This window comes from Triticum urartu, chromosome 1, assembly GCF_003073215.2.
Source record: "Triticum urartu cultivar G1812 chromosome 1, Tu2.1, whole genome shotgun sequence".
Lineage (NCBI taxonomy): Eukaryota > Viridiplantae > Streptophyta > Magnoliopsida > Poales > Poaceae > Triticum > Triticum urartu.
The window spans coordinates 265,387,556-265,397,963 of record NC_053022.1 but is presented as its reverse complement, the minus strand read 5'-3'; the positions used below and the strand labels follow the sequence as shown (position 1 = coordinate 265,397,963).

Here is a 10,408-nt window from a genome sequence, read left to right as displayed (position 1 = left end):
GTTATAAACTCGGGTTATATGTTGGGCATTATGACCCGTCCGGCGGTAAACCGCTAGGACACTTCACACTTGTTTTATGCAAAAACCGGTTGAATAAAACTGCTAAAAATCATAAGCAGACATAGCATAATCATGGCGGATTAACAGTGTCATGCAAAACGAATATGCATGATGGCATAGCAGACCAGGTGTTTAAACTAGCCTATTACAAGGCGTTCTGATGCCCAAAAGGATAATTGTTTTCAACAAGTGTTGCAGTATGCAGAAGGTTAAACCGGCCTCCGGATCATGACTCTCCGCCGGGCTGACTTGACGGTTGTGGATCATCCTACGCCGGTTCATCCTCCTTCTCTCCACCCAGCAGCTGGAAGTCAATGGTTGCCCAGTCGATTCCAGTTAGGGCCTTGAATACAGCTTCGTCGCTTATAAGTGTGGAGGGATCAACATCAGTGGTGTAGGTATGCTTACGGAAAGGCGGGATAAGATTTTTCACATCATGAGTTGGCGCATTAACCCGTTTGTTGTCGGCGTCATAAATCAACTGGTAATGAGAAAGATCTGTCTCTTCAGCCAATTTGCTCGCTAATGGGCGCATTTCCTTCGTCAAATCTCGGAGATCATCATTGTCAAAATTTGACCCGTCCTCCTTTATGCTCGGATAACCGCGTCCTATATCAGCCGGGTCAAGATCTGGTATCCACTAGTTGACCCGTTGCACCAAATGGCGCAGAGACCCGCTGAAGACATGTTGTCGATGAAAATAGTTTCATGCTACAAGAACCTTCAACTAAACCATCCGTTGCACCAAATGGCGCAGAGACCTGCTGATTCCATGTTAGCGATGAAAAGAAATCCATGGTTTAGTTGATATAGTTACGGGTACGCACATATGACAACAAATTTAATCTTTCTTATATGAAAAAACAGGTCTTGTTATCAACAATCAGATGTATATACACAACTAAATTTGGTAACATAGAGTTCTGTTTGAAACAAAATGTATATAACAAATCTAATCCTCTTTAGTAGGAAAAACATGGTATATTTTATTGTCTATAATGAGATGTATATACAAATTGTAATTTGGTAGCACAGAGTTATATATTCTATAAGATGTGAATGATGGACATCACATCCAGAGATATTCACATCAGCAAGAAAGTTGTCTACAATTCATGTGAATGATGTGGTTCGCCGAGGCGGCCGTTTCGGGGGCGTTGATTTCTGAGGGAGTCCAGGTGGTGATGATGATAGACACTCGATGGTCATTTGCGGATTACATGATCAGCGCAAATCCTGCATATTTCCCTTGCGAAGCTCGTCTTCAAACTCGGAGTTGTCAATTGTTCGCGTGTGTAGCCATCTGTTAGCATGTGGCCAGGTTGGCTGGTGGTACCCATGTTGTGTGGGTTGAGTTGTATTGGTTTTAGTCCGGTTTTCCTCAATTAACCAGGCAATTCTCACTATCTTCTAAGCCAATGAAAATGGAAGTCTTTTGCCTCGTTTTGAAATAATTAAATAAAACATCAGCGAGAAATAACATCCTTGGGCCAGCACCTGACTAAGTTGAAACGATATTGTTCCACGCCTTCCAAATATGCGAAGGATATTATCGATGTTGTCTTGGGCTTGCAGCCCTTCGGGTGGCATCACTTTCCAAACAAAGGAGAGATTGGTAGGAATCGAAAGGCCGAGGATTGACCAAATCACAACAACAAAATTGCGGTCATTTTTTTCATATATATACATGAAGTGTCAGGTCATAGCATTGCTGAAGTGGACTAAAATTCAGGAGAATGGATGAGAATAGAAATGATGTAAAGTCGGGTCTCGGTTTAATATGGGCATAAGAAAGTAGTATTTTAGTAGAGCTGTATCAGAATGCACAAAGGCTTAGTAACTGCAATACTAATTTACTCAAGGAAGAGCTGCACAATTTACTCAAGTAAGAGCTGCTCAATATTGTCGTCAGAACAAACTGTAATAGGATCGTGGGAATTATATGTTGATGTGTACACACCTTCACAATTATATAACTCTATGTAACAATGCACAAAGGAGTAGCAGCCACAATATTAATTTACTCCAGGAAGAACTGGTCAATTATGTCATCAGAACAAACTGTAATAGGATGGTGCAAATTCTGTAAACTTTGAACGGGCGCATAGTACCTTCCAAAGCCTATTAACATCAAGATGTAATAAGGCAAGAGAAAAATGATTGTAACTATCTTCTAATTGTTCAAACATTTGAGAAAGCTTAGAGAATCCGTCCTGCTGCCTTTTTCTCCAATGTTCTCTTCCTTCTTTTACCTGCAAAAATGAAGCATGTTCCACAAACTGGCAAAATCAGTGTTGTTACCAACAGACTTCCATATTATAAGAGGTATTCTGGAAGTATTTATGCTAACTAAATTCAGAAAAGACCAAAAGCATAATAATTTAGCAGCCCTATATAAGACTTGTTTCAATCCTCATGGTGCATCTCGAAGCCCTGCAATCGAAACTGGAACATCACTCGCACTGAAATCTCCAAACACCAGTTGATCTAACTAATCGAGCAAGTAGCAGTCTTGCACTGAAACCCCTAAACACCAGTTCAGTTATCCATATTATACACATCCCTGCTACTACAAATTCTGAAAAATGAGAAACTAGACCCTCAGCAACAACTGACATAAAGGCTAAACCAGAGCAATCAACCATTACTTCTGTCATGGCACAAAATTTCTAATAGAATCACATCTAAGAATGTCAATTGGAAGGAGAGAAAGGAACTCTAGGAATTCATGGTCGCAGATAAAGCAAATAAAATAATATTGTTCAGGAAACGAGATAATATCAGGGACACGAAAGGTTGTTCCGAGATGTTCCAGACAATCTAACAGTTAGACAGCACACAAAAAAATGGTTGAATCAAAGAGAAACTAAAAACCAGATTACAATATAAAGTGGTTACCTTTTTTGCTTAGGCAAAGGCCGACATGAACATTAGAAACCAAATTGAACTTATCTTTTTCTATGTAGTAAAAAACTGAACAAGTGTCTGTGTTTTTCATCAAAAGAAAAAAATGCATGGAGAGTAATATGCTTATGGCAGAATTAACATTGATAGCAGAAGAAGATACATACTGGAAATGTTGGACTAAATTTAGCCAACTTCACTAACAATGTAGAAATTGGCTTCAGTGTACTAACATAGTTATTTTGGATATAAGCAATCAACGACGAATTTAACATCAGAGATATCTGACCATTTTAAGTAACGAAAAAAGAGCCCAATAGCAAGATAGCACAACATAGAGCTGCATTGACCATTGGACCAAGCTCTGAGTAGAGAACCTACATTTAATATCCAATAACTGAAATTTGTGTGATACATCCATAAAGGAATATTAGTAGGACAGGTAGCGCTGGACATATTGTTTAAGCAAATAAATAGTCACTACTTTCTTGTGCGCAATGGAGCAGAAATTGGTGATCACAAGAGCAGAGTAGTCATGGTTGAGCCTGTTTTGACTTTCTTTTCTTATTCCACTTTGTAAAGGACAAAAGTGAACAAAAGCAAGCCAAAAACATATAGTACTCCCTCCGTAAACTAATATAAGAGTGTTTAGAATACTAAAATAGTGATCTAAACGCTCTTATATTAGTTTACAGAGGGAGTACCATTTAATGCCTCACAACAGTTTTTGCATGGCCAGTTAACCCTGAAAGAAGAAAGTCTGTGATATTACACTTAATATGTAAAAGAGGCTCAAACACAAAATTAAATTCAAAATAAAAGTAATGCTCATGTAGCATATTTTATATTTACAACACAAGACAGTACCGTCAAACGTTATATATTAGCTAGCTAAGTAGGAATCTCTCATTGGATTGTGCCTCAAACTATACCATGGAGGCATGAAACTAAGTATTTTTGGTCAGGAAAACAAAGATGCCCGCTTCCGCACCATGAATCGCAGAATTTTCATTTGATTGTACTCACAAAGCTATTTAAACATAAAAGGAAACAGTAGTACCTTGTATATTTGTACAACCTATCAAGAACAAAGTTGTGAATTAATCTCTTCGTATTGATGCCTTCATCACCAAGCCCACTATCACTGATGCCTTCTCTTCCGACACCATAAGTAGTGTGATCATTTTAGAAATATGACCAGTTATATTCTACTTGTATCTATCTCTATCTTGCGGTTCCACTGCTCATTGTCGTGGTTGCACTGCTCATGTCGGATTAGAGTTATGGTGCCCTGTGAAACACAAGCAAAGTTTGAACAATCCAATGGTTATATTCTACTTAAGCTGGGACCACTATGCATGATATTTTGTATGAATCGCTATGAGAGAGAGCTGAACAATTATATAGCAAATTGGGTGGCGTATTCAATTGTATCCATGGAAAATGTATTATGATCTCTAAACTACAGCAGTGTACAAAGAAACGACAACCAACGAAGGAAGCGGAGGCGGACGCTGACAGAGATGACAAACCCAAGTCTTGGAAGGATGACAGTCGGATAGATATCTCATCTCTACTTCTGCTCATCTCCATTTATTACGACACGACAACATATGTATATATATGATGTGCGCCCAACTCTGTCTTGAGCATTGCCCGCTGCTGAACCTGCACATGAAAAAACTGACAAATGTTCTTATTATTGTTCTGCCTTATGCAACTTCTACATAATATGAATAGGACTAAGAAGGTGTCGTATCCAGAAAATTCTTGACCATTAGTAACTTCTACATAATGCATCATATTTTGTATGTAATGTTGAAGTATCGACATCAAGATTACATGACAAAAAGTGGGAATTGAAGTGGCCAACTAACCAAGCCTAGGTGAAAGGAAATCTTGAATCTGTCCATTCATGTCTGATACAAAGAACTGATCATTAGCACTGTAATCCACACAAAGGTAGCTATTTTTGTTTTTCTTATATAAATCCAAGAAATACAACTAATACAATTTATCAAACTGTGATACCGACAAATTGAGTTCCATTGCCCTTCAGTGTTTAGCTGTTGCCTTTTAACCGGATTGTAGATAGCCTCAAAAAATGGCATATCGCTTTTCACTTACTTTCTAAGTGTCAATGCAGAACTTTGTGTGACACAAACCCTAACTTTTCCGACATGCAACGCTCCCCAGGAACATGGGAGGTCAATGGGTTCGTGTGTGTTGAAATAGACCTGGTCCCAGAGTATCACTCATCAGAACGACCGTCCAAGGCACAGATCAGCCAACATCGGCAATAAAATTGAGCAAGCTACAACAGAGGTAAGGGTAGGCTCTAAGGGTAACTCCAACGGTGACACCGACTTTTTCAGCTCTGTTTAGTCCCACAAGCCAAGGCTGTCTTGATTGCTCAAGACATGATTGTTTCAGCCAGTCATCATCGTCACCGCCCCTCTTTTTGGTCCAAAAATTAGGTTGCCTCTACACACCAAGCAACATGACCATGATACCCCGTTACATGTGTGCACACATCCAGCCATCAAGCTCAGGAGCTGCTCATACCTGGAGTCAACCGACCAAACCCCCACGATGCGGACGGCACGTCAGACGAACACCATACGGTTACCAGCCAACGCCACACCCGAATCCAAGGCAACAGAACGGCGGTCGCTGGCAGCGGTGCGGAACTAACGTGGCCGCCAACCTGACGATTGGCCAGTGATCAGGCAACAAGAGCTCGCCTGAATCAGCATAGGGTTTGGGTTGTAATCAAATGTAACAAAATGATGAGGTGAGAAAGATGGTGGAGCCTGTGTCTGAATCATTCAGCCTCTCATTATTTTGAGAAAATAGGCTCAAGACAAGGTATCATCTATAAGCCTGCTTAAGTGAGTTTCGTAGTGGAGTGTTCCTTGCAGTTCAGGAGCACACCACGGATTCTTGGTCATTCAAATAAAGAGCTTTTTCTCGGAGAGAGAGAGAGAGAGATAGAGAGAGATGGGGATCGTACCGGATCCAGAGCAACAGGTAGCCAAGCTGCGAGAAATCCATCGACAGCGGCTAAGATCCCGCGCCAGCCCGACAAATCCCTCGACCGGAACGCATCACGGGCCCCGCCGCTCGGTCCCCAGCCCACGCCGCCATGGATGTCCCCGCCGCACGGGAGGGGCGGCGAACCAGCGAGTCCGTCGGTCGGGAGCCTGGATGGCGCTGGTGGATCCCTCCATCATCGCCGCCCTTCGGGGAGGGGTGCGGCCCCAGCCGACGCGAGCCGGGTTGGCCACTCTCCCATCCGACGACGTGCCTCCTCTCCTCTTCCTCTCTTTCTCCCTCCTCTCTCTCCCTCTCATATTCTCTCTCCTACAGATCTAACAGAGCGCCGCCGCTGTCGCCCTTTGCCTGCAGGTCGGCGCCGTGGTGGGGATCCGGGAAGGAGGAGGGGGCGGAAGGGAGGAATGGTGCGGCGGCTGTGAGAAGGAGCGGGTGGCTGTGGACGGGGGGCTAGGGTTTGGTGCCGTTATGTCCAATGGGCTCCTCGCCCTAGCCACGGGACGCGCGGCGCGTGAGAAAAGGTTCACCCGCCCAAAGATGACCAGCTGCTGAGACAGCCAATGCAAATTTGAGACGAGCCCACTTGTTATTGGGCAAGGAAAATGACTCGGAGGTGAAAACGATTTAACTGTAAGTGAAGATCCAACGATGCAGCCAGCCAGAGGGGCAAATCCGACGGCCGACGAAGCTTGCAATCGGGGGAGCATTCTGGGAGCGAGTTGGCTAGCTTCTGTTTTGTTTTAAATGCTTTGGCCCGGATTAGCACAGTTAGAGCACCTGCCCTTGTAGCTGATCTTTTTAACTCCTCAAACCGGGCAGGCAGCATTGACAGCTTCTCTAATATTTCCTTGATCAAAGTTGGGGGCGGTTTGTTATGAGAGGCAGTACAAATGATCTGTTGCGCGCCGGTATATAATTTCTCTATAAGAGTATAGACAACCTTCAATTTCTTCTGCATATCAGATGGGTAATGCGAGATCCTGCATCATTAAGCACACCGATAAACCGGCAGTTCATAGGATAATACATGTTAACAACTTATACTAAGGGTACTTACCAAACACAGCAGTGGTCATGGCATTTATTTGCCGCTTCAAACGAGTCAGCTCTTCTACCACCGGATTAAGGGCTGCTTCTGCATCCTCATCCCTCTTTTGTAGTGTGGCTTTTTTTATGTCCCAGTCTGCCCGTTCCTTCTTGAAGTTTTCCTTCAATTTCTCCATGGCTACTAAGGCACTGGTCAGCTCCTCTCTGGTTTTGGAAATTTTTGCTTGTTGGGACTTGATATTTTCTTAAAGATCAGCGGTTTGAGATTCCTTTTTGCTCAGCTCAGCCTGTAAGAGACATACATGTTATGAGTTGGCAGCATTTTGAAGTACCAAGCACATAACAAGTTATACACTTGGCACTTGGGGGCTAATGCATATTGCTTCTTATTAAATTTCTCTTCTAAAGTCCCAAGATCAATTCAAGTATTATTCTTGGCACTTGGGGACTAATGTATATGTGCTCAATAATAAAGTCCCGATTCATCTTGAAGAGATAAACCGGCCCTTGGGGGCTACAAAAACAAAAGTTGCAAGATTAATACTCTAAAGTCTCGGTTCATCCTGAAAAGATAAACCGGCCCTTGGGGGCTACGCAGGCAAAGTTGAAGTATTACAAAGTCTTGTTTACTTGATATCATAAACCGGCCCTTGGGGGCTACTGGAGTTGATATTAGAAATCAGATAGAAGAGAGAAACAATTATGCAGAGTTAACAGTATTTACCTCATATCGCTCTTTCATCAAGTTCACCAAACCGGCTTCATAGTCGTGGCTTGTGTACAAACGGTTTAAAAACCCAGAGTGGATATCTTGGGTGCTGAGGTGGGCATAGCTTTCCAAATCTGTTTTCCACTTGCCCTTATCCATAGCAGCAAATTCTTCCTTGGCACTATGTTTTGATAAAGCAACGGGATTACCAGGAGTTGTGTAGCCTAAACCAGTAACAATGACATCATCTGATTGGTCATCAGCTGCTTTGACTGGGCTTGGCGGTTTATCTGCAGCCTTAGCCGGGCTTGGTAGGTCAGTAGCATGGCCTGTGGGATCATCTTCCATCTGTTCAGTAAAGGTTTCATGATGTTGCATTGGCGGATCATCAAGAATAGCGTTAGCATTTGGCTCAAACTGTTCCGAGATCTTTTCCGGTTCAGTGTCCGGATTATCATCAGCCGGTTTATTCAATTTGGCCTTCTTGCTAGGCCTAGCTTTGGCTCTAAAATGAATGGAAATAAAGGTTAGTAGATTAAACAGGTGCAAGGGATAAAGAGCTAAGTGTAGTATGCTTACCCAGGAACAATCTTAAGGGGAGGAAGTTGTGTCCCTGTTGATTCGCCAGAGGATGAATGGGAAGTTCCCTGGTAGTTTGAGTCATATGGATTAAGAGGTTGTCAAAAATAACCAGCCTTGGGATAAGATGTGTCAGGAATGGATGAAACCTCTAGTCGGCGTTTACGAATCGGCGTGTTCGGTAAACCGAACGAAGTAACCACCTGGCCACTATGCCGGGTTGTGCGGCGAGCTTCATGCTGTTGTTTATTCAAAAGAAAGTTTGGATCCAGATAAGCTAGAGGGTGTGAAAATTTTACTTTTTGGTTTGCTTGACGGGTTTTCTGTGTTGGCTGAGGATCTGAACCGGAGGAAAGAATAATTACCTCTACATCATCAGCCCGGCTAGCTTCAGCGTCATCTTGATAATGGTCATTGTCAATGAGGTGTATGAAAAATGAACCAAGAGAATCAAGTTCTGCCTCTGATTCTGGGTTGTCAAGATCTTCGTCGAGATTCAACTCGGTGGACTCAGCTGCTTTCTTCTTGGCAGGCTTTTTGACGACCTTTGTCTTGGGTCAAGGGGTCTTGGCCGGTTTATCCTGAGGTTTCTTCTTCCAAAATGGGTCGTCACCCTGTTAAAAAATTGGCAAAGGTTATAAGGAAGAGTTAAGAATGTCAGGTTCAAATAGGAGTTAAGCAATTCTTACAGCTGGCGGTTTATTCGAAACGCAGAAGGGACTTAGCCCTGTTTTGTTGCAGACAGCCACCAATTCATCCAATATATTTTTAACTGCCTCAGTGATTTCAGCGTCGGTTAACTCAATGTCAGTGTGCCGTTGAGGGTCTTTCAAGTCCCCTGTGTACTCGCACATTAAACCGGGGTGACGGCTTAAAGGCAAAATACCCCAAGATATCCAGCAACGAACAAAGTCAATTCATGTTAAACCGTTAACCATAAAGGCTCTGAGCTTTGCAAGTTGCGGTGCATATTTGGCCCATTCTTTTGCAGTCAACCTTTTGGGGAAATGGATGTGTATTGGTAAGTCGGTGAGCACGAAAACCCGGCAGAGGATTGTCATCATCAGGGGAAGTATCCTTGCAATAGAATCAAGTCTGGTTCCAATCCTTAGGGCGACTATGATGTTTGGCATGAGGGAAGCTGACGTCTTTCCTTTTTTGAATGGAAACGCTGCCAAGTTTAATATTGGGCCCGTCTACAAATTCGGTACGGCGGTTTAAAAAGAAAAAGTCCCTGAACAGTTCAATGGTCGGTTCTTCTTGCAGATAAGCCTTGCAAAAACACTTGAAAATTACATATATTGGACACAGAGTTAGGTCCAATATCTTGTGGGTGGATCTGGAAGCTAGCAAGCACATCACAGAAAATTTTTGATCCGGGAGGTTTAAAACCACGGCTCAGATGATCAACAAACACAACTATCTCGCCATCCTTGGGTGTAGGAGGATTTTTTGGATCGGGGGCTCGCCAGTGGATTCCACTCTGTTTTGATAAAGCGCCAGTTATAACACATCCTTTCAGATCTTCTTCCGTAATCCGGGATGGAACCCAGTTACAAGCATAAAAGGTCTGGGCCATTACTTGGACAACCTGAAGGAAAGTTTGTGCCGGTTTAAGATTCATGCTTGACAAGCATAAAGCGTTGTAGGTTAAGAGACAAAAGGTATTCAGGCACGCAAAATTGTTAAACCGGAGGTTGATTCTATTATAAATGATAAAGCAATTGGCGGTTTACAAGGGGACTAATGGTATATGGCAGGTTATTTTCTAAAAGATAAACCGCCTACACGGACAATGAGAGTATAGATCTGAAGCCAAAAAATGACTAAGTGAGGAAGAACAAGTTTCACATTAGAATTTCAGATCTACCGCATGTCAGGAAAAGGAGAATATTTAGACCTAAAGGTTGGTGCTTGAGCAGTTCATGAAGTTCCAGATCGGGTTTTTCTATAGAAAAGAGATAATATGATGGCAAAAGAAGGACTATCATTGCTACCGCATAAGGATATATCAGGTTTGGAATCTATCATGTAGGCTATGATGAAGAACAGGCG

At 42.7% G+C, this 10,408-nt stretch overlaps 1 long non-coding RNA gene across 5 annotated transcripts; it reads right to left on the bottom strand.

Annotated features, from left to right (window-relative positions):
* Window positions 1–1,921: 1,921 nt before the first annotated feature.
* On the bottom strand, window positions 1,922–6,585 carry LOC125507019. Of its 5 annotated transcripts, none has more exons than XR_007282829.1 (3): window positions 5,978–6,567; window positions 5,530–5,708; window positions 1,922–4,647 (listed from the first exon to the last, which is right to left on the bottom strand). It is a non-coding gene; the product is annotated as an uncharacterized LOC125507019 (long non-coding RNA). The 5 variants fall into 5 exon arrangements; XR_007282831.1 differs by having other exon boundaries at window positions 1,922–4,632; XR_007282830.1 differs by having other exon boundaries at window positions 5,530–5,671.
* Between the last annotated feature and the right edge of the window lie 3,823 nt (window positions 6,586–10,408).